This window comes from Kogia breviceps, chromosome 3 (assembly GCF_026419965.1).
Source record: "Kogia breviceps isolate mKogBre1 chromosome 3, mKogBre1 haplotype 1, whole genome shotgun sequence".
Taxonomy (NCBI): Eukaryota; Metazoa; Chordata; class Mammalia; order Artiodactyla; family Physeteridae; genus Kogia; species Kogia breviceps.
This window is the reverse complement of record NC_081312.1, coordinates 93,714,998-93,739,409: the sequence shown is the minus strand read 5'-3', so window position 1 is coordinate 93,739,409 and position 24,412 is coordinate 93,714,998. Positions and strand designations below refer to the sequence as shown.

Genomic DNA, 24,412 nt, shown 5'->3' with positions numbered 1-24,412 from the left:
ACCAAAGGAGAACACATGGGTGCACATGGGAAGTTACATGGGCTAAAGCTCCCCGCTTTTTTTGTTTATAAACAATTTATTCAGTTTATTGTACTTAAGTTCACAGCTAAATGCACAGAAACAAGCAAGGTATTCCTGGCTTAATACAGGATCCAGTGGGGTTACACGGCACTGAGTGTCAAGTCCGAGGACAAAGCACTAAGGTTTCAGAGTCAGACCAGGCCAGAGACCCTGAGCCAAGGGTGGGCGAATGTCCCGATACTGACAGCTACTTTCTTCTAACATCTAGGCATACTGCAAGGCATGTCTTCAACACTACATCATTTCATTGATTTCAGGGGAACAGATATTAAAGAAATGGAATGCATGTCCTCGTGCATCTCAGCTGTTGTTGCTTTGTAAGTCACATACTAGCATGTGAGCAACTATCTTATAGTATTCCAGTAACAGTGGGCCACAGAGTGATAAAACCTGTATGTTTCTCCCTCAGTGCTTCCTTGACTGTTTTTATTCCTACCTGAATTCCCATCCTCAAGCCATCTGCCTTGATGTTCAATGTCTCACATATATAACAGAGTTTTCTCAGGTGACAACAGTTTTTCCAAAGCAGCATCTTGTGCAGAAAAGTTTATGACATCAAGAAAGTGTCTCTGGGACTTCCCTGGTGGCGCAGTGGTTAAGAATCCTCCAGCCAATGCAGGGGACATGGGTTCAAGCCCTGGTCTGGGAAGATTCCACATGCTGCGGAGCAACTAAGTCCGTGCGCCACAACTACTGAGCCTGCTCTCTAGAGCCAGCGAGCCACAACTACTGAGCCTGTGTGCCACAACTACTGAAGCCCATGCGCCTAGAGCCTGTGCTCCGTAACAAGAGAAGCCACTGCAATGAGAAGCCCCGACACCGCAACGAAGAGTAGCCCCCGCTCGACGCAACTAGACAAAAGCCTGTGCGCAGCAACGAGGACCCAATTCAGCCAAAAATAAATTAATAAATTAATAAATTATTATTTTTTAAAAAGTGTGTCTAGTTAGCTATCCTCTGGGAAAAGAGTCATCCACCGCTGGCTAATGCCTAATTGAAAGTATAATTTAGAAGGCAGATTTAGGAAGTGGAATATGGTTAAAAATAGGAAACAAACTCCAAAAAGCTATGTCTATGAGGGCCAGATAACAATGAATTCATGAATGGTCTCACTTGAACACTACAAAATTGTTGCTTACACAATTATTAGAAACATTAGAGTCCACAGCTGATAACATGCAAACTGTAGGTTAAAACTCTTTGTCTACAGGATGAGATGGTCAGAGTCTAGCTCAAACCTTCTCTAACCCCCACGAAAAATGCTTAGTTGGAAGGGAAGTCACACCACCTACAGCATTTCAAAGGCAAGAAAGACCTGTTAGGATATAGAAGGTGCACACACAATATTACACTTTTAATTTTAAAGGGCACCTTGAGTTCTATTTATCACTTTTCTAAGCTTATGTGTCAGGAACAGACTTAAGGACATTTTACTGGGATTTAACTTTTTGGCAAAATAGAAACTTTATTTATAGCCATTCTATAAAAATGTTTAAAAGGAGTTATTTCTAATTAAAATAATATATTTTCACAAGCGATACATAACAAGAAAGTAAACATCTTCATAACTAACGTAAGAGTAGAATCTCTCTTTTTTGTGTGTGGTCAAGCCACACGGCTTGCAGGATCTTTGCTCCTGGTCATTGAACCCACGCCTTCAGCTGCGAAAGCGCGGAGTCCTAACCAATGGATCGCCATGGAATTTCCAGAACCTCTTTACTAGCATCTTATTTTAAATACAGTAAAAGAGTCAGTAGAGCTTATGAACAGAAGTGGGTTCTCTTATAGGGAATCAGAAAAATAGTGAAATAAGGCAGACCCTGTTTTTGTCACAGATCTGTTAGGCAGTAATGTTCTTTCTGGAAGGCACAAGTTGGCAATCTTTTTTTTTTCTTTTTTTAAAAAATAAATTTATTTATTTATTTTTGGCTGTTGGGTCTTTGTTGCTGTGTGCGGGCTTTCTCTAGCTGCAGTGAGCAGGGGGGTTACTCTTCATTGCGGTGCACGGGCTTCTCATTGCAGTGGCTTCTCTTGTTGCGGAGCATGGACTCTAGGCATACGAGCTTCACTAGTTGTGGCACGTGGGCTCAGTAGTTGTGGCTTGCAGGCTCTAGAGCACAGGTTCAGTAGTTGTGGCACATGAGCTTAGCTGCTCCGCGGCATGTGGGATCTTCCCCGACCAGGGCTCGAACCTGTGTCTCCTGCATTGGCAGGCAGATTCCCCACAAGTTGGCAGTCTTATTACCCAGAGGTTTAAAAAGTGGTTCTGAAGATAATGTCATATGAATAGGTAAGCTATGAACTTCTCCAGGCCACAGCCCTCTTATTTATAAAGTGGAGACATTAATGCACTACCTGATTGAAGCTAAAGATATTTTGAAGTCCATTCCAACTCTAGGGTTTATTATTCTCCAACACTCAGAGAGCCGTGTCTTCCTTTGAGAGCTGTTATCTATCACCACCCATCTGTCTTTTAGTCCTAGGCTACTTGTGTTCTATATCCCATCCCCTCATGCCTCCTCAGGAACCCTGCTTTGTCAATTACCCTTTTTTTCTTGTAACTTCTATCTCTGTCTCTCTCTTATTGCCCTTTCCTCTCTAAACATGAACATGTTCTATCTTAAACACATACCTCCCCCCAACTTTTTCCATCCCATATCCTCCTTTACCATCACTCTCCTACTCTTTTTCCTTTCACATGCAAGATTCCTTCACACTCTTAATAGAATGCTTAAATTCAGGGTCTCTCTTTCCTCACCTCTCTCTCCGGAGTAACTCTTCTTGCTGAGGTCACCAGGGATTTCCTAAATGCAAGAGCCAGTGGAGACATTTCAGTCCTTATCTCCCTTGGCCTTTCTCTAGCATCCATTCTAACTCTCTCCTCCCTTGATTTCTGTGACTTTATGCTCTCTTGGTACCTCTCCAACTTCGTGAATAGCTCCTTCTCAGTCACCTTCAAAGATATCACTTTCTTCATCCACTCCCTCCCTAAGAATGTTGATGTCTCCCATGGTCCACCTTCAGTGCTCTCCCCATCTCACACTGTTACTCTCTGCAGGAAATTTTATTCATTCATAACTTCAACTACTCCTTGGCTCTAAGTTATTCAGCCCAGTACTCCTTCCAGATCTCCAGATACATAAGTAAATATATAAACAGCTCACTAGTCACCTATGCCTGTATGTTTCCCCATTGTGACACTTAATTTTATTTGTTAACTTGGCTAGAGTACAGGTGTTTTTGTAGATGTGATTAACATTTTTTAAACCACTTTATTGAGGTATGAATGGCATACAAACGCAGTACATATTTAATGTATACAACTTGATGAATTTGGAGATAAGTATATGCCTGTAAAACTATCACCACAATCTATGCTATAAACATACCCATTAACTCTAAAATGTTCTCCTTGCCTTCTTTATGATTAACTTTTTGCGAGTGTGTGATAAGAACAATTATAAGATCTACCCTCTGAGTCAAATTTTAGGTATACAACACAATATTGTTAACTACAGGCTCTATGCTGTGTAATAGATCTCTAGGACTTATTCATCTTATGTAACTGAAACCTTATATCCTTTGATCAAAGGAGAACATGGTACCCTTGTACCTTCTTGCTTCCTCCCCTAACCAGCCCCTGGCAACCACCATGAGTTTGACTATTTTAGATTCTTCATATAAGTGGTGTCATGGTTTGTCCAGATGTGACTAACATTTACACAATCAGTTGACCTAAAGTAAAGCAGATTACACTCCATAATATGGGTGGGCCTCATCCTCATCCAACCAGTTGAAGGCCTTAAATGCAAAAGACTGAGGTTTCCCAAAGAAATTAAAAGGAATTCTGCCTCTAGATTGCAACATAGAAATTCTGCCTGAGTTTCCAGCCTTCAAACTCAAAACTACAACATCAACTCACCTGAATCTCTAGCCTGCCAGCTTGTCCTATGAATTTTGGACTTGCTAGCCTCCACAAATACATGATCCAATTCCTTAAAATCCTTTCTTCCCTCCCCCTCCCTCCCACCTTTCTTTCTCCCTTCCCCCTCCCTCCCTCCCCCCCTCTCTCTCTCTTTCTCTATCTCCTATTGGTTCTATTTCTTTGGAGAACAGTGACTAATACACCCATCATCTATATATCATGTCTGAATCCCATAGCACACCCACTTGAATCTTCATGATCTGACTGTCTTCAACTTATTCAGCCTCACCTGCCATTTTTATACATACATCTTCTCCTCCTTTCATACTGACTCTTTGGTCATTCCCAGAGCTTGCCACACTCCTTTATACCTCTGTACCTTTGCATTCTGTTCATCTAGAAAACTTTTCATCCTTCAGAACACAGCTCAAGCTTCACCTAGGCTGTGAAGGAGGCAGGCAGAACAAGCAACTTCTATGTTCCTATTGCACCTTGTACATAATACTTCCTTTAAGCACTGGTCACATTATTTATGGAATAATTCCTTATAAATCTTTTTTTCCCTTCTTTTAAAAATCTTGTTTGAATTTCTAGCATCTAGCATAGGGTCTGGAACATGGTAGGCAACTGGTGATCAAAAAAAATATGGTAAGTAAAACTTCTCTACTTAAGATATTAAATGGCTGCCCATCACTTTCAAGATAAAGCTCCCTCAGAGCAGCAGCAAAGAGGCTTTGTTTGTTTATTTGTTTGTTTGTTTTGGCCACATCTGCGGCTTCCTAACCACTGGGCCACCAGGGAACTCCTCCCTCTCCAAGCTTATTCCCCATCAGGTCTCCACAGCACTTGAATTTCTAGTCATGCTGTAGTAGCTGCAGTTCTCTCAATAAGCTTAGCTTTCTTGCATTTACTTCTGTACCCTTTGTTCACCTAGAATATTCTCCCTCCCCTGAAACCATTTGGCAATTCCCACTGTCCTTTTAATCTTCATATCAAGTTTTCTCTCTCCTCTGGACACTACTCTCATCCCCTCCTTGCTTTTGCCTCTGAGTTCCCTTAGCATTGCATACTTATCCTACTTAGGGTGATTGTCTGTTTCTTAGTCTACCAACTGCAGCCTATAAATCACACTCTATCTCCCCCTTCTATTCTGCAGCTCCTTCCTCTCACCAGGCACTTTCTGCTTTCATGCTGCCACCCTGTCATTCCCAGCTGATCCAGCCTACCTTCCTACTCTCCACCCCCAAGGCCACTCCTCTTCATGGACCTTCTGGAATCCATACTTCCCATCAGAATGAATCCTGCTATCTCAGTCTATCAGCCAGATGACCTAATGGTCTTTGTGAAATATAATGGATGATCTTCTGAAAATCTTCAATAACATTGCCTTTGAACCCAGACCGTTCTGTTAATAATGTCTATGTCTTACCCCAAGGTGCACATTCCCCTCACTAGAACACAGAAGTGCTCTAGATTGTCTACAGAAGTTTCATAACATTTACTAAAAATGTCTTTAAATTTCATGTGTCTCTGCCAATTCTTTCTTGTTACATAATAGTATATTGTACACTCAATGTTTCTTCGTATGCCTTTTTCTTAGGCTTTCCAGGAAATATCTTTCCTACGCAAATGGTATCAAACTGAAGAAGCTAAATCTTTGGCCAATTGTAACAGAAAACCTCCAAAGAAGAAGATTGAAATCAACTAGAGTGTGCAACTTGACATGCATAAACTGAGAATCCTTTTTCACTTTTCTTTCCTTCTTTTTTTCCTCTTTCCTCCCTTCTGTCTTTCTCCCATTTACTCAGCAAGTATAATTCGAGGTCTAGAGCAAAGATTTCCTGGATGAAATGGCAGAGCAGCATAAGGTAATATTTAAGGGAGGACAGGCTCTGGAACCAGATGGCTGTTTTTGAATCCGGGCTCTGCCAGTTAATAATTATGTGACCTTGGCCAAGTTATTTCACTGCTCTGAAACCTCAGTTATGTCATTTGTAAAATGGAGATGATAACACACCTCACAGGGTGGCTCTGGGGATTAAATTATTTAGTACCTAAGAAGTGCTCCCTCTAAATATTAGCCAACTATCAACTGTTGCTAATGCTCGATGGCTGATGGGAATTAATTAGAAGTGCAGCGGGGAGTGAGGAAAAAGAGCTTTCTAGATAGAGGAAACATCATATTTGAAGTCCTGAGGCAGGAAGGAGGTGCAGGGTGTTTGGGAGAACTGATAGGAACTGAGAGTGGCTAGAGTGGGCAGGGACCAGATCATCTGGGGCCTTGTAGACCATACATAGGATTTAGGATTTTGGATTTTGTTTTTATCCTAAAAGCCATGAAAAATCTCTCAAGGGTTTTTAAACAAAGGGATGGCATGATCCGATTTGCTTTTTTACAGATAATTCCTGCTTCTGTGGGAGAGAATAGTTTGAAGTAGGTGAGAGGAAATGTGGGGAGATTGGGGGAGGGGAAAAACATGATGATGCTGAGGACTCTAACTTGAGCCACTGGGTGGATGATAGAGCCATTCATTAAGATGGGGAACACTAGAAGAGGACCAGGCGCAGGGAGAAAAGGGAAGGACTCACTGTTGAACAGGTGTTAGCTTGTAATAACACTTAATGGAGTATAATCTGTAAAAATACTGAATCACTGTACTGTACAACTGAAACTAATATAATATTATAAAACAACTATACTTAAAAAAAATAAAAATAAAAAAATTTAATTTAGTCAGCCACGCCCCCCCATCTCCTCCCCGGCCATGAACATGTGGATTTGAAGTGGCTAGGAGACCTCCAAATGGAGTTAGATATTTAGAGAAGTTGGATACATGGGTCCAGAGCTTAGAGATAAAATTTGACTTGACCTCTCTTGAATTCAGAGTCAAGGTGAAAAAGGAAATTCTCATTCAAGTTAAAGTAGACAACTTCAGTTAAGGATGGAATAGTGATCAGCAAATAAGTATATTTGGTAAGAGAGAAAAAACTTGCCTATAAGTTTTGATTGAAGCACAAGGGACAATTAGACAGCTTAGAAAGACCGAATTTCAAGCAAGCATTTCAGAAAGTGACAATTTAGCTTTTGATAATTGTCAAGTAAACAGCTCATCAAGTTAAGAATTATTTTATTTACTCAAAGAAAGGGGAAAATGGAAAGACAGTTTCTGTGTCTAGTTTTGAATACTTTTCTGCTACAGGTCAGAACTATCAAGCAAGACCTACTAATCTTTTTCAGATTGAAAACTCCCACAGGCTTAGATTTTAAGTGGATACCTGAGATAAGTATAGTGCTTTCTGGGAGTCTAAAAGGTCACTATTAATCTTGCTGAAACATTCCAGGTTAAATTAGCAGAGACTTGTATTTGCTGCATAGCTTTAAAGTTAATCTTTTAGAGACTCTTCAGGTGTTAGATTAAGTCTTTCAGAGATTTTGAGACCAAAGCTCCAGTTATGACGAGATACGGGTTCATATTTTAACAAAGAGCAGGTTATATAAAGTATTATGTCCATAAGGGTGTCAAAAAAGATATTTTTACTATAGGAAATGTCACATGAAAAAATAGAACAGTATAATGAATACCCATGTGCCCATCCCCCAGCTTCAACTACTATTACTTGTCTGCTTGTAAAAAGATATATTTAAAAAATAATTGGGGACTTCCCTGGTGGCACAGTGGTTGAGAATTTGCCTGCTAATGCAGGGGACGTGGGTTTGATCCCTGGCCCGGGAGGATCCCACATGCCACAAAGCAACTGAACCCGTGTGCCACAACTACTGAGCCTGTGTGCCACAACTACTGAAGCCCGTGCACCTAGAGCCCGTGCTCCGCAACAAGAGCAGCCACCGCACCACAACAAAGAGTAGCCCCTGCTTGCTGCAACTAGAGAAAGCCCGTGTGCACCATTGAAGAACCAATGCAGCCAAAAATAAAAAAATAAGAAATAAAAAAATTTAAAAAATAATTGTATATTTTCTTTCACAAAAGTAATACTTATTCATTGATGAAAATATAGAAAATACAGACTACCCAGGAGAAGAAAATATATACTGGTCACAATCCCAGGGCTATCAATAGTCCAGTTGATGCTTCTGAACAATTCAGAAAAAGATATCCCCTTCCCTTGGCTGTAGACAGCCCTGTGCACGAGGTGCAGGGCTAGGCGAATGGAGTAGAACTTGACCTCTGCTCTAACTCTCCTCCTGCTAAGCTCCCTCTGGAGTGCTCAACATGCAACATGGACATGGCACACCTTCCTTCTAACCTTTCTCTGCAAAGGCACACATACATTTACACAATTGTGTTGTACTATACATATTGATTTGTCATACTCCTTTTCACTTAATATTTCATGAACACTTTTCCTTGTCATTATTGAATTATTCTAAATATCATTTTTAATAACTGCACAATATTATTCAATTATCTCTTAATTATTTAACTCTACCATTGGACACTTACATTATTCCTATTTAACAATATTACAAAAAGCACCAAATATAAAAACATATACTCGTATGGATTTGTAATATAAATATTAGTGTACCTCCATGATAAACTCCTTAGAATAATTTTCAGAAGTGGCATTTCTGGGACAAAGGGCAGGGCAAATCCCAAGCTCTTTTATACCTGTTATCAAACTGCCTTTTAGTGAGGTTGAATGAGCTCATACCCCATTATCAAGCTTTTTCCCAAAAGCTTGATAACATTAAATGTGATGATGATAGATATGGATTCATATTTTTACAATAAAACCCCCAAGAGTTTGTCAGTTTGACTACTGAAGAATAGTACCCAGTGTTGCTTTATTTGGGTTTCTTTGAGTAGCGGTAGTGAAAAAACGTTTTTATATGTATATTAGTCTTTCTTTTTCCTGAACTTCCCACATGTATCATTTATCCTTTAGCACTTTTCTACTGGTATATTTTCTGACTTCATAAATCTATGCGGGTAAAAGGTGGATACATGTGTCACACTACCCACACATTACTATAAAAGGCAATTATTGGGGCTTCCCTGGTGGCGCAGGGGTTGAGAGTCCGCCTGCCGATGCAGGGAACACGGGTTCGTGCCCCGGTCCGGGAAGATCCCACATGCCGTGGAGCGGCTGGGCCCGTGAGCCATGGCCACTGGGCCTGCGCGGCCACAACAGTGAGAGGCGCGCGTACCGCAAAAAAAAAAAAAAAAGGCAATTATTAAGGAGCAGTGAATACCATGTTTAAAGAGACGTAAGTATTTATTTGACTTATTGGCACTGAATATTTTGAAGAAAGAGATGTATATGAGGTTGAACCGTGTGAAATTGCCAACCCTATGTGGTAGTGGCTCTCAAACTGTGGTCTGGGGATCCCAGGAAGTTACCAATTCCATTTGGGGGGGCCACAAGGTCAGAACTATTTTCCTAAGAATACTATGACATCACTTCCACTTTCACTTTCATTCTCTTACAAACGTACAATGGAATTTTCCAAAGGCTGTATGATGTGTGATATTCTAACAAACTGTGGAAGCAGATGAGAATCCCTCTGTCTTCTATTAAGCCAGACATTGAAGAGATCTGCAAAAATGTAAAACAATGTCACTCTTCTCACTAAATTGTTTTGGTTGGAGAAAATACAGTTCTTTTTCCTTCTTTTTTTTTTTTTTTTTTTTTTTGCGGTATGCGGGCCTCTCACTGTTGTGGCCTCTTCCGTTGCGGAGCACAGGCTCTGGACGCGCAGGCCCAGTGGCCATGGCTCACGGGCCCAGCCACTCCGTGGCCTGTGGGATTTTCCCGGACCGGGGCACGAACCCGCGTCCCCTGCATCGGCAGGCGGACTCTCAACCACTGCGCCACCAGGGAAGCCCAGTTATTTTTTCATAAAATATATTATTTATGTTAACATAATGGGTTTATTATTTCTAAATGATTTAATAATTTTTTTCAGTTTTAATTTAGATTATGGTGAATGTCAACACATAACCTACATAAACAGAAGCTCTTTAGGGCCGTCAGTTTTTAAGAATGTAAAGGGGTCTTGAGTTAAAACGTTTGAGAACCTCTGCTCTGTGGCATTTGAACATAGTTGCCTTTTATTTCAAAGACAGAGCAAGAGATGTGAAGTGCTTCCTTGACAAGTAAATGAAAGTAATCATGGGAGTGATTGTTAAGGGTTTCATCCCATCCTGAGTGTCAGAGACACTTCTGTGTTCTTTAATAATTTATTTTATCCTGGGCCTAATGGCAGTACTGTAGAAGGGCAATAATAATGAGAAAATTAGCTGATTAGAGGTAATATATTGGGACTTCCCTGGTGGCACGGTTGTTAAGAATCTGCCTGCCAATGCAGGGGACATGGGTTCAAGCCCTGATCTGGGAAGATCCCACATGCCGCGGAGCAACTAAGCCCATGCGTCACAACTACTGAAGCCTGCGCTCTAGAGCTCGTGCTCCGCAACGAGAAGCCACCGCAATGAGAAGCCTGTGCACTGCAACGAAGAGTAGCCCCTGCTCACCACTAGAGAAAGCTCGCATGCAGCAACGAAGACCCAACACAGCCAAAAATAAATAAATAAATAATAATAATAATAATAAAGAATGCTTTGCCTTTCTTCACAGTGTCGTGAGGATGAAAGCTGTGAACCAATAATTTATAAATTAAAAAAAGAGAGATAACATTAATATTTTCACCCCAACAACAGAATGGTAAAACACGACCATGTGTTTCTCTTCTTTCCTTTGTCCCAGCCAAAATAAAAAGATTTATCTGAGGCTACATGAGTAGGAAATCTTTCCTTCCCGAATTATACTAGGAGAGAAACAATTTAAAGAGGTAAAACGATTCACTCTGTGCTCATTTGGGCTCCCTTGGGAGCCCTGAGTCCCCAGGAATTTCAAAGTCGTCGCGCGTGTTTACTTAGAAATTAATTAACGCAATAAGAAATGGGCAGGGCCTAAATGAGAAATCTTTAAAACTTTACATATTAGAACAAGAAAATAAATGGAAACACACATCATATTCCTGGATTAGAAAATGGAACATTATTAAAAATGTCATTTCTTGCAAATCACATTTTCAGTGAAATGCAATACCAATCAAAATGTTCATGCCCTCTGAACCAGTAATGCATTATTAAAAAAATCCCAGGAATCCATGATATTAAGCTTATTTTTATTCTTTAAAACTTAGTTCATGTTTCATTTTTTTTCCTCTAGTACCCAGATGTCCATATTGAAGGTATTTTTACATAGTTAGTTGTCTCTCCAGAATGGTGAGTAACTAATAAACCAGAAAGCTGCCCCAAACAAGGAACTCCTGACTTTAATATCCCTCCATTACCATTATTTTCCCTTGAACTTGGTGTTTACATCCAAAATGTTCTCAAGGAGACCAGAAGACTAGCATGTGGCAACAAGAAGCATCAAAAGCACTGGCCAAACCAAGGATGTCCATAGTTGTAGTAGTGCTGAGAGGAATTTATGGTTGTGAACTCCAAACTAAATGGTTGTTATTATCCATTTGGTTATTTGATCAATTTCATTACAGTTGTGTATTTTAAGGGAGATACACTGTGCTCTATAACACAAAAGCACAGACCACAAAGCACAGAACTTGGGGTAATATTCTCTTGTGTGGAAATTGTTAAAGGGTTTCAAGATGTGGAGAACTGGGCAGTTAGAGATTTGGAAGGTAAAAACTGAGAAACATGAATAATTTAAATAAATATTCATAGATTAAATCAGAAGGAAAATGATAAATTACAATCTTGACCTTGTCTTGATTTAAGCCTATTATGAGAACAAGGCTGACAGACTTGAAAACTCTGACTAAAAAAAAAAAAAATCCTGAAGTATAGCAGGCACACAGAAAAGTACACAAATTATGAATGTACATCTCAATCAATTTCACAAATTGAATGCACCTGTGTACCTATTGTCAGATCAAGAAAGATAACGTTACCCATCCCCATTAATTTCTCTTGCTCCCCCTTTCAGTTGCTCCATTGCCCTCCCCCTGCCGCCCCATCACACACACCATGGGCAACCACTATCCTCTTCTAACTGAATAGATTATCTCTGCTTGTTTTTGCACTCTATACAAATGGAATCATACAGCATGAACTCTTTTGCCTCTGGCTTCTTTTGCTCATCATGACGTAGTACAATTCATCCATGTTGTTGTGTGTAGTTATGGTCCATTCATTCTCATTGTAGAGTAGTATTACACTGCATGAATACACCATATTTATTCATTCTTTCTACTGTAGGACATTTGCATAGAATCCAGTTGTTTCTGCTGAGTAGATACCTAGGATTGGAATTGCTAGCTCACAGAGTATGCATTTGTTCAGCTTTATGAGATATGAGCAAACTATTTTCCAAGGTGGTTGTACCAATTTACACTCTCACCAGCTGTGTATGAGTGTTCTAGTTGCTCCAAATCCTTATCCAACACTTGATATTCTGTGTTTTCATTTTAGCAGTTCTGATGGCTAAAATATTTTATTGTGGTTTTAATGTATATTTCTTTGATGACTAAAGAAGTTGCGTACCTTGTAAAATGTTTATTGGTCTCTTGGATAATCTCTTTTATGAGATGCCTGTTCAATTATTTGCCTGTTTTGCAATTGAACTGTCTTTTTCTTACTGATTTATAGACATTCTTTATGTATTCTGAGTATGTGTCTATTTTATTTACATATTGAGAACATCTTTCACTCTGTGTCTTGGTCTTTTTTATTGTCTTATTAATGTCTTTTGATGAACAAGACTTTACAGTTGTTTAATAGTCCCAGTTTATCACGTTTTTCTCCCTTTATGATTAGCGGGTTTTTGTCCTATTTAAGAAATCTTTGCCTATTCTAAGGTCATGAAGCTATTCTATTATGTTTTCTTCTAGAAGCTTTATTCTTTTACTCCTGACTTTTAAAATGTCTGAGTTGGGAAAGTTGTGAAAATCAACATCTATCCAAATTGAAGAGCTTTTTTTGAGGAGCCAGTCACAGAATATTGTGATATCAAATCTGAAGTGGTTGAACAAGCAGCTCTCTGCAGCAGGAATACTAGGGAAAACAATTACACAACTCCCACTCTACTACAGCAAAGTGTCTCTTACTAAGTAGGCCATGTTGCTAGCCAGTCAGAAATTGGTTTAATTGACAAGGGACTGGAAAAACAAAACAGGGTGAGATTTTCCATACTGGAAAAAAAATATCTGCAAATCATCTGACATTATCTTAAGTAGAAACTGAAATTCTTCACCTCTTATGCCTACAAATTATTGTCACAGAAATAGTTCATATCCTTTCCTCCACTAATACCTCTGAAACTATGACCTTGCCCCATCATTTACTCCCTTCTCTTTCATCTTCAATTTTTGGTCTGCTCTTCATTTTCCCTTTCCACCTACAAATTAGCTCAATCTCTCCAGTTCATCATACAGTGAAAACCCTCAAGATTTGCCTCATAAACTCTTTTCCTTCACTGCCAAAGTTCACAAAAAGTAGTCACATTTGTTGTCTCTTTCTCACTTCCCATTTCTCCTTAACCACTTATCCCATCTTGTCTATTGTTTCTACCAGTCTACTGCAGATTCTCAAAATTAGTGCGTGTACTTTTCACTTCTCCCAAGCCTTATCTCTTATGTTTCTTACTGCTGTTAATGGTACAGCATCCTCTCAAGCACTCAGGTTGCCAATAACCATACCCCATGTCTGCAACACTTCTGCCATTTGGCCTCTCCCTTCCATTCCTCCTGCCACTTTCTACATGATTTCGTTACCTCTTACCTAGTTATTTTAATAGTCTCCTACTTGCCCTCCTTGCTCCTAGTGTGGCCTTATCCAAACTATCCTGTACAAAACTATAAGCTCAATCTTCTTAATTCAAAGTTCTAACCTTATCCTGTCCCAGTTTGAAGATCTTTAATAGTTTTCCCCATTGTCTTTAATCGCACCACAAACTGGATCAAATTCATTAATTTCTACTCACCCATGAGAACTATTTCACTTCCTGCTTTCTTCTGATTTTCCAATCTTTGTTGATGCAATTCTGGATTCTCCCCACTTTTGAATGTCTTAATTCTTCCCATTTTTCAAGATAAAAAGGCAACTTCTTAATAAATATCCTTTCCAATCTTCTCTATCTGGGAAACTCCTCTTTATCCTTCAAGAACCAGCTCAAACATCATTTCTTCCCCAGTCTCTGTAAACTGAGTTAATCACTCTTGATCTCTACTTCCAAAGCACATTGAACATATCACTTATAAAGCACTCAGTCCCTACCACATAGTACCGCAATTATTCTTTCTGTGACTTTCTCCCTTACTAAGCTCTTAGCTCTCCCAGAACAAGTGTGATATAATTTAAATCTTGCATCCCTAGTGTCTAGCCTAATACCTTGCAGAGACACATCTATGATAAATGTCTATTGAATGATTGAGTGAACCCATTTAAAAAAATTAATTAATTAATTTTTTTGGCTGTATTGGGTCTTCATTGTTGTGTGGGCTTTCTTCTCTAGTTGCGGAGAGCGGGAGCTACTCATCGTTGCAGTGTGGGGGCTTCTCACTGTGGTGGCTTCTCTTGTTGTGGAGCACGGGCTCTAAGGCACTCGGGCTTCAGTAGCTGTGGCTTGTGGGCTCTAGAGCACAGGCTCAGTAGTTGTGGTGCACTGGCTTAGTTGCTCTGCAGCATGTGAGATCTTCCTGGACCAGGGATTGAACCCGTGTCCTCTTCATTGGCAGGCGGATTCTTAACCACTGCACCACCATGGAAGTCCCAGAGTGAACCCATTTTTGATCTTCTCCAGCTGGAAGTAATTTTTCCTTATTAAACCGTGATAGCACTTTTATCTGTGTATCTTATATACTTAAAACATACATTACTTTCTACCTTGTGTAACCGTTATTTAAGTAAATACCTTACATTCTCTAATAGATGGTTATCACCTAAGGGGCAGAGACTCTGCCTTGTCTTATCTGAGGACATCATGGAACCTAGTAAGAGGGATCCTTACATACCAATATCATTGACAAAACTAGACTTGTCCTTTGATCAGGACACACTATGATACACCTCAAGAGCACAATGTTCCAAAACTAAACTGCTAGAGACAGGCCAAGGCAAGCTACTAAGAGACCTGGTTTCTGAAGACCTGGTTTCTTCAGGAACTAGTAGCACAGGTTTCTATAAATAAGGTAAATATTACTGCTTGGGAAAGCTGTTCATTTGTTTCTTCATTAATTTGTAAACTACTTTATGGATAAGAAGGGGGATGTGCTTAGAGCAGTTACTATATGCCAGGGTTTTTCACATGCCTTATCTCTACATCACCATAACATTATGAGATGAGCATTATTTCTAAATTTACAAATAAGGAGATTTGAAGGCTAGTAGTATATGGGACTGTCAAGCACGAGCTCTTTCTCACTTCATCATGTAATATACTCAGAAGGTTTCTGGAGAAACCACTAGAGAAACACTTGAATCTAGGGTAGCATAACCTGCCATGACCAAGGATCAGGCTTTTATGAAATTTTTATTGAGGAAATCCTTGAGGAACAAAAATAAACTTGCCAAGTTTTATCTTTTTTTAAATTGTGGTATAATTGACATGCAATATTATATTAGCTTCAGGTGTGCAACATAATGATTTGATATTTGTATGTACTGCAAAATGATCACTAAAATAAATCTAGTTAGCATCTATCACCATACATACTTTTTTTGTGGTAAGAACTTTTAAGATTTACTCTCTTAGCAACTTTCAAAATGCAATACAGTATTAACCATAGTTGCCATCCTGTACATTACATCCCCATTACCTGTTTATGTTATAACTGGAAGTTGTTTGATTCCCCTCATCCGTTTTGCCCACCCTTCACTCCTTGCCTCTGACAACCACTAATCTGTTCTCTGCATCTATCAGTTTTCTTTTTATGACTTCACATATAAGAGAGATCACATGATATTTGTCTTTCTCTAAAGTTTTTATTTTGTTGAAGTGTAGTTGATTTACAGTATTAGTTTCAGATCTATCAGCATAGTGATTCAGTATTTTTACAGATTATATTCCATTTAAAATTATTACAAGATATTGAATATAATTCCCTGTGCTATACAATATATCCTTGTTGCCTATCTATTTTATACATAGTAGTTTGTATCTCTTTATTCCATACCCCTAATTTCCCCCTTTCCCCTCCCCTCTCCCCTTTGGCAACCATTGGCTGGTTTTCTATATCTGTGAGTCTGTTTCTGTTTTGCATATACATTCACTTGTATTATTTTTTTCCACATGTAAGTGGTGTAATACATTATTTGTCTTTCTCTGTCTGACATTTCACTAAGTGTTAATACTCTCAAGGTCCATCCACATTGCTGCAAATGTCATAATTTCATTCTTATTTTATGGCTGAGTAATGCTCCACTGTATCTATATATACCACTTTTTCTTTATCCATTCATCTGTTGAGGGACACCTAGATGTTTCCATGACTTGGCTATTTTAAATAATGCCACAATGAACATGAGGTTACATACATCTTTTAGAGTTAGTGTTTTCACTTTCTTTGGATAAATACCCAGAAGTGGAATTGCTGGATCATATGGTAATTTTATTTTTCATTTTTTAGTGGCTGCACCAATTTACATTCCCACTAATAGCACACAATGGTTACTTTTCTCCACATCTTTGACAACACTTTGTTATTTGTTGTCTTTTGATAGTAGCCATTCTAACAGGTGTGAGGTGATATCTCGTGGTTTTGATTTGCATTTCCCTGATGATGAATGATGTTGAGCATTTTTTCATGTGCCTGCTGGCCATCTGTATGTCTTCCTTAGAAGGATGTCTATTCAGATTCACTACCCATTAAAAAAATTTTTTTTGCTATTAAGTTTTGTAAGTTCTTTGTACATTTTATTTTATTTTATTTTTGTGGTACGCGGGCCTCTCACTGTTGTGGCCTCTCCCTTTGCAGAGCACAGGCTCCGGACATGCAGGCTCAGCGGCCATGGCTCACGGGACCAGCTGCTCTGCCGCATATGGGAGCTTCCTGGACCGGCGTACGAACCCGTGTCTCTTGCATCGACAGGCAGACTCTCAACCACTACACCACCAGGGAAGCCCCTTTGTACATTTTAGATGTTAACCCTTTATCAGATGATTTTCAAATATTTTCTCCCATTCAGTAGGCTGCCTTTTCCTTTTGTTGAGTTTCCTTTGCTGTAAAAAAAACTTTTTAGTTTGGTGTAGTCCCATTTGCTTATTTTTGCTTTTGTTTCCCTCGTCTGAGGAGACATATCCAAAAAAATATTACTGAGAATGATGTTAAAAGAGTGTACTGCCTGTGTTTTTTTCTAGAATTTTTATGGTTTCAGGTCTTACATTTAAGTCTTTAACCTATTTTGAGTTTATTTTTGTATATGGTGTGGGAAAGTGGTCCAGTTTTCCCAAGACCATTTATTGAAGAGGAATTTTTCCCCATTGTATATTCTTGCTTCCTTTGACATATATTAACTAGCAAAATATGTCAATAAATGTGGATGCATTTGAGGCTTTCTATTCTGTCTCATTAATCTATGTGTCTTGTTTTTGTGCCAGTACCATACTGTTTTGATTACTGTAGCTTTGTAGTATAGTCTGAAATCACAGAGTGTGAAACCTCCAGTTTCGTTCCTCTTTCTTGAGATTACTTTGGCTATTTGCCATGTTTTATCTTGAGCACCAGGGAAACACCTGCTTCCCAGTAGTCTTAGGGCACTTACGGGTAGGGCACTTTCCAGAAGGGACAGAGGAAAGATGGCAGTTATGGTTATGGGAAAAGGGAATGGAGGCTACAGGTTTTATAGCTGGGAATCAGAAACATTAAAACAGATTGGAAATGAAACGAAATTCACTCTTGTGGAAACACACTGGAGGGGACACATTTGTATTTTAAGTATAGGTGTGTATGGCCCTAGAGGTTTGGTTCAGTCCAACTAACAATGATTGTGCTGGGCACTTTAATGGGCACTACTAATACAAGGAAAGAGTTCCTGCTTTCAAGACACTGACAGTCTGGCATAGGCAGTCTGTTGACAGAAACAGGAGACTGGGTACCAGGGGAGAGAGTCTTTTTTAAAACATTCCCGAAAACCCAGAATGATCCAGTCCCCAGAAGTAGGATGGAAGGGGAATCTGACTAACACAGTCAGGTTAAAGGTTTTCTCTGTTTACCTAACTCTGGGCTTGATGATCAGTAATCTTATTCATCTAACACCTACATATGAGCAGCAGGATATATGTCACCCACTGCTTAGGCCCTACCCAAAAGAATTATTAAGAAAGTAAACATAAATATGGCTTCACATAAGTAGGTGAATGAATTACAGGCTTTATTGACTTTAAGTTCAATGCTTAGAACAAGGATGAAAACTTCTACCTCCACTTCCAGTATCCCAATTGACAGCTATCCATAAAACCAAGCAGTGTGTCTGGCATTTTCAGTGAACACTCAATAAATTATTGAATAAATGAACAAAGTAGTTATGGGCCAAACACTGTGTGCAGTGCTATAGAAAATACAGAGGAATACCTTCAAAGATGTAAACATTTATGAGAAAAAATTAAGACCCATGAAATCAGCAAATAAGGTATCAGTGAGTCAGTAAAAAGGGAGATTAGCATAGGCTAGAGTAGACAGCACTTATGAAGAAACCTAAGAGAAAAGCACTCAAGAGACCTGTATTCTAGTTCTGTAACAAATTTGCTATGCTATCTCATGAACATTTCCCTCTTATATTCTTTCTTTTTCTCACTTTTAAGATGAAGAAACTTGTAGGTGATCTCTGAAGGTCCTTCCCAACTCTTAAGTTTTAAATTTCTATTTATAGTTGGGAAAGCATCTTTTTTTTCTTTCTTTCAAAGGTAATACATTTAACTCATATGGTTCAAAAACAAAACTATCAAAAGGGGTACATGGAAAGGTCCTGCTCCCACTACTGTCCCCATGGGCATATATCTATATATATCTTCTCTTTTTATTAAAAGGTAGCAGCACACTATATATACTTTATGCACCTTACTTTTTAACTTAGTGATATATTTTTAGAAAATGTGCATGTACTCTTTTTTTTAAATAACGTATTTCTTTTGGCTGCATCGGGTCTTCGTTGCTGCCCGCGGGCTTCCTCTAGTTGCAGCAAGCAGGGGCTACTTTTCATTGCAGTGTGCAGGCTTCTAATTGCAGTGGCTTCTCTTGTTGTGGAGCATGGGCTCTAGATGCATGGGTTTCAGTAGTTGTGGTGCACGGGCTTAGTTGCTCCGTGGCATGTGGGATCTTCCCAGCCCAGGGCTCGAACCCGTGTCCCCTGCATTGGCAGATGGATTCTTAACCACTGCACCACCAGGGAAGCCCTTAATGATATATTGTTTATATTATACTTTTAGTGTTTTTTTCCTCTAGCTCCCTATCGATGGACATTTGATGCTACAGACTGAATGTTTGTGTCCTCCCAAAATTCTGTTGAAACCTAATCCCCAATGTATTGGTATTTGGAGGTGGCATGTTTGGGAGGTGTTTAGGTCATGAGGGTAGATTAAGTAAGTGCCCTTACTTAGGCTTTATAAACTAATATCTAACAGATGCTCATCTCCCTTTATCGCTCTTCTTTGCCAGAATTTTCTGCCCACTTTTGCTTTATTTTTCCCATATAAGCTTTAGAATCAGCTTGGCTAGCTCCTCTCCTCCCATTTCCTTTATTCCCCCCCAGAACCTTATTACTATTTTTGACATGTTAAATAACATTGTTTTTATGATGTTAAATTTCTTAGCCAAGAACAAGGTATGGTTTTCCATTTGTTACTAATTCTGTGACCTTCAAGCTTGTTTTAAAGTTTGAACATAGAATTTGTATTTGTTCATGCCTGATAGATTTGAAGAGGCAAAAGATTGGAGTGAATATATTTCTTGGAGGGAGAATACAGGCATATTTCATTTTATCAAAAAGCTTGAGCTTCACTTTATTGCACTTCACAGATACTGTGTTTTTTACAAATTGAAGGTTTGTGGCATCAAACAAGTGCACTGGCGCCATTTCTGTAAGAGCATTTGCTCATTTCATGTTTCTGTGTCACATTCTAGTAATCCTGGCAATATTTCAAACTTTCACTATATTTGTTATGGTGATCTGTGATCTTTGATGTTACTACAACTCACTGAAGACACAGATGATGGTTAGCATTTTTTTAGCAATAAAGTATTTTTTAAATACAGTGTTTTTTAATTAAGGTATTTTTTTAGACATAATGCTTTACACACTTAACAGACTACAGAATAGTATAAACATAACTCAAAGGCACTGAGACACCAAAAAATTCATGTGACTCACTTTATTGTGATATTCACTTTATGGTGGTGGTCTGGAACCAAATCTGCAATATCTCCAAGGTATGCCTGTAATCTATGAGGCTGGTACAACCATTGGTAGTCTTTGGGACAGTAAAGAAACTAACATGGTAAGAAGAGAAAAAAGAAGTCAATAGTCCTGCCATGTGCCAGGAACGATGCTAGGTGTTTTCACATCCTATCATCTTTGACTGCAGGTCTGCTCATACTCAGGGCTGGATAGGGCCTAGATACTCTGTAGGCTAATGCTCAGAGGAGTCTCAAGATGAAAGCAATATGTGAAGAAGATCATAATGGTAGTCAGGCAGGGTAGTCTGGGGGCAGGAAGGAAAGGTTAAATTCAAAGAGGGCAATAAGACTCAGTCACCTTAAGGAAAAGTGATAAAGACTCATTTAGGGTGAAGTCCTAACTTGTGGAGATACAGGTAAAAACACAAGAGATTTCTTCCCAGGAGGACAAGCAATTTGGACTAAAGAATGAAGAAAGTTTGGCTTTACAGACATCACCACCACCCAGCCAAGTCAACCCTGCTGTGTTCTTCAACATCACTATCCACAGTGAGCCCTTGGACCACGTCTCTTTCAAGCTGTTTGCTGACAAAGTTGCAAAGACAGCAGAAAACTTTCATGCCCTGAGCACTGGGGATAAAGGACTTCGTTGTAAAGGTTCCTGCTTTCACAGAATTATTGTGGGTTTTATGTGCCAGGGTGGTGACTTCACACGCTATAATGGCACTAGTGGCAAGTCCATGTGCGGGGTGAAGTTTGATGATGAGTTTCATCCTGAAGCATATGGGTCCTAGTATCTTGTCCATGGCAAATGCTGGAGCCGACACAAACTGTTCCCAGTTTTTCATCTGCACTGCCAAGATGGAATGGTTGGATGGCAGACCTGTGGTCTTTGGCAAGGTAGAAGAGGCCATGAATATTGTGGAAGCTATGGACTGCTTCAGTCCAGGAATGGCAGAATCACCAAGAAGCTCTTTAATGCTGACTACAGACAACTCCAATGAATTTGACTTGTGTTTTAACTTCCATACCATTCCTTCTACAGCTCAGGAGTGTACCCCACCACCTTCATCTGCTCACTCTATCCTATAATCTTTGTGCTGTCTGAAAATACTCAACATCTATTCATGTGCTGCAGCTCTTTGGGTTCTATATTTTCCTTATTCCCCTCCAAGTCTAGTTGGATTGCATAGTTAAGTTTATGATTATGAAATAAAAACTAAGTGAGAAAAATGAAGATAAAGTTTTGAGCCTGGCCTATTTAGAAAGGTGGCACCTTGGTAAAGATAAAAAAGTTGGGAAGGCTAAAAGCAAAACAAGTTTCATTTGAAGAGTTTAAGGGGAAGAGTGAAACCTAAGTACCTCTTCTAGATCCTGTACACGTGTGCGGATGGCAGAAAGGCAGACAAATCAGTTTTTAGAACATGTGAAAAACTAAACATCTAAATTTAAATCAAGCTATGGGTTTCAGTGCTTTACTAATAATACATTACTCCACCTACTGATTGCCTGCGGCCAGCGAAAGGTGGGTTAGCCAGGGGGAAAGGCGGTTCTCAGCTTTTCATCCTACTGAAAGCCTTCTCAGGAGGCTGGGCAGGGGCATTTTTGAATTTATGTCCTTAAATAATCTGTAGGTATTCTCTTACTCTAACTTGAAACTCTCAATCTCTCATTTCTTAGTTTTCCAACTCTTTGGGCTCAAGCATCGAATCTTTTTTTTTTTAATTTTTTTTAAAGAATCAAACATGCTATAGCTTCTCCAGTTATTCAGCATTCTTGCTTGGTCAAAGGACAGCTCTGTGGATAAAACTGGAGTTTGTGCTCTTACTAACTGTCATGTTAGGTTTCTCTGGCCTAAAGGTGTGGAAATTCAGGGGCAGGGAAAGTACACCATGGAGCTGAAAGTCTATCCCACATGACCCACTCTGTAGGCTAGTCAGCATGGGGTTATTTTAAGCACAGGTAAGTCTAGATTTGCCTAAGTATGGTGATTTTTATTTGGGGATGGGTGGGTGTGTAATAAAGGGAGTGTAAATATCCAGACTGCACATAAAGCCTTTCTTGGATTCAAGTCTTGCTTTAACCACAAGTGCTTATAAAATCTGGTCTTTTCCCTCCACACACTTCAGGATGGGACTTTTGTTAAGCTGTGCCACACTATATATGAAGTATTCTTAAAGCTCCATTGTTACAACTGGCATGGAAGTAAGGGGTTGTCCCAAGTTCCCTTATATTGCAAATTTGGCATGTTCTTGGGAAGAGAAAGGAGAAAGCAATGAGTGGCTGGACAGTCTGCTCAGTGTTTCTACCTTGCACTTAGTCCATTTCCTGAGCTGTGTAGCTGTTGCTTCTGAGGGTGGAGTAGGGATACAGGAGGGAGAAGGAGAGAGGTAAGTGTGTTAGGACTGAGCACCACCATCCCCCACCAGCTTTACTGAGATATAATTGATGCATAACATTAAGTTTAAGGCTCATAACATGATGATTTGATATAGGTTTATATTGCAAAGTGTCTACTGCAATAAGTTTAGTTAACACACCTATCACCTCACACTCACCATTTTTTCTTGTATTTTTTTTGTGGTGAGAACTTTTTAAGATCTACTCTCTTAGTAAGTTTCAACTATACAATACAGTATTAACTACAGTCACTATTCTGTACATTAGATCCCCAGAACTTATCTAGCTTATAACTGAAGGCTGCACCCTTAGACCACCTTCACCCATTCTTCCTTCTTTCATCACATCCCCTCCCCTCACTCTACGCCTGGCAACCACAAGTCTACTCTGTTTCTAAGAGTTCGGTTTTTTAGATTCCAAATATAAGTGAGATCATACAGAATTTGTCTTTCTGTCTGACTTACTTGACTTAGCATAATGCTCTCAAGGTTAGCATAAAGTCCTCAAGGGTGAGCTCTTAATTTATGTTCTGAAAGTGAGATGAGAGTATTAGTTCAGTATCTTGAACAGTAACTGACACAAATATATGTAATAATGGTCAAATGAATTCTTGCAGAACCAAAGGCTGGTGAGTTAGGTCTAGAATTCTATCAATTCATTGCTTCATGGTTTCCTTTAGATGCAACAAACCTTTAACTCCTGCTTTGGGACTCTAGCTGCCCTAACAGGAAAGGAGAGGACAAAGACCCCAGAAATCTTCCACATTTTCATATATGTTTGTACACCTGTTGTGCCAAGCTTTCACTACTAAAAGGAAAACAGCATGGAGGAAAAGGTGGTCAGGTATGTCTGAGAAGCAGCATGGTACGGTATAAATAAAACATGAATTTTGGGAGACAGACCAAATGGGGGGAAGATTCCAATGATGCTATTTTCTACCTGTGTACTACTTATCTAGAGCTTACATTTCCCTCATTTGTAAAATGGGGATGACAACTACCTTTGCGGAGATTAAATGAGAAAAATCTACAGGAAAGCATTTAGTAGCTGCTAAATAAATGCATGGTAAGTAAAGTCCAATTCATGCTCATGGCCAGCATTTAAATTTCTACACTTGAGGACATTTAACCTGAAGATTCTTTATATGTTAATTTCAGCAGGTAAAATTATAAGTCACTAGTTATACACAATCATAAATTATTTTAACAGTTTTTTAGTACAGAAAATGTCAACATATACAGAAGTACAGAACAATACAAAGAACCCCCAAGTATCCGTCATTTAGCTTCTCCAATGATCATATCCTAGACCACTATTACTTCCTTGATACTGCCAACAATTTACACCCTGTTGCAACACCACATTATTTTGAAACAAACCTCAGATATCATGTCTAAAAGACTCTGGGTTAAAAAACTTAATCATAATACTATTATCATAACAAAACATCAAAGTTCAATAAAAGTAATATGTTTTCTTGGTATCATCGAATATCCAATCAATCACCAGTGTGTATCACTACTTACAGCCCATCAAGTGAATGAGTTTAGGCCTGCATTTATATGCCTCTTATTCCAACTCAAGAGACAGAAGGATTCCAAATTCTAAGTCACTCCTGAGATACA

At 39.2% G+C, this 24,412-nt stretch overlaps 1 protein-coding gene and 1 pseudogene across 6 annotated transcripts in view; one reads left to right on the top strand and one right to left on the bottom strand.

Annotated features, from left to right (window-relative positions):
- Window positions 1-24,412, bottom strand: part of USP8 (ubiquitin specific peptidase 8) — a 99,444-nt gene that overhangs the window by 65,819 nt on the left and 9,213 nt on the right. The window lies entirely within an intron of this gene.
- LOC136793930 (peptidyl-prolyl cis-trans isomerase A pseudogene) lies at window positions 21,077-21,391 on the top strand (annotated as a pseudogene).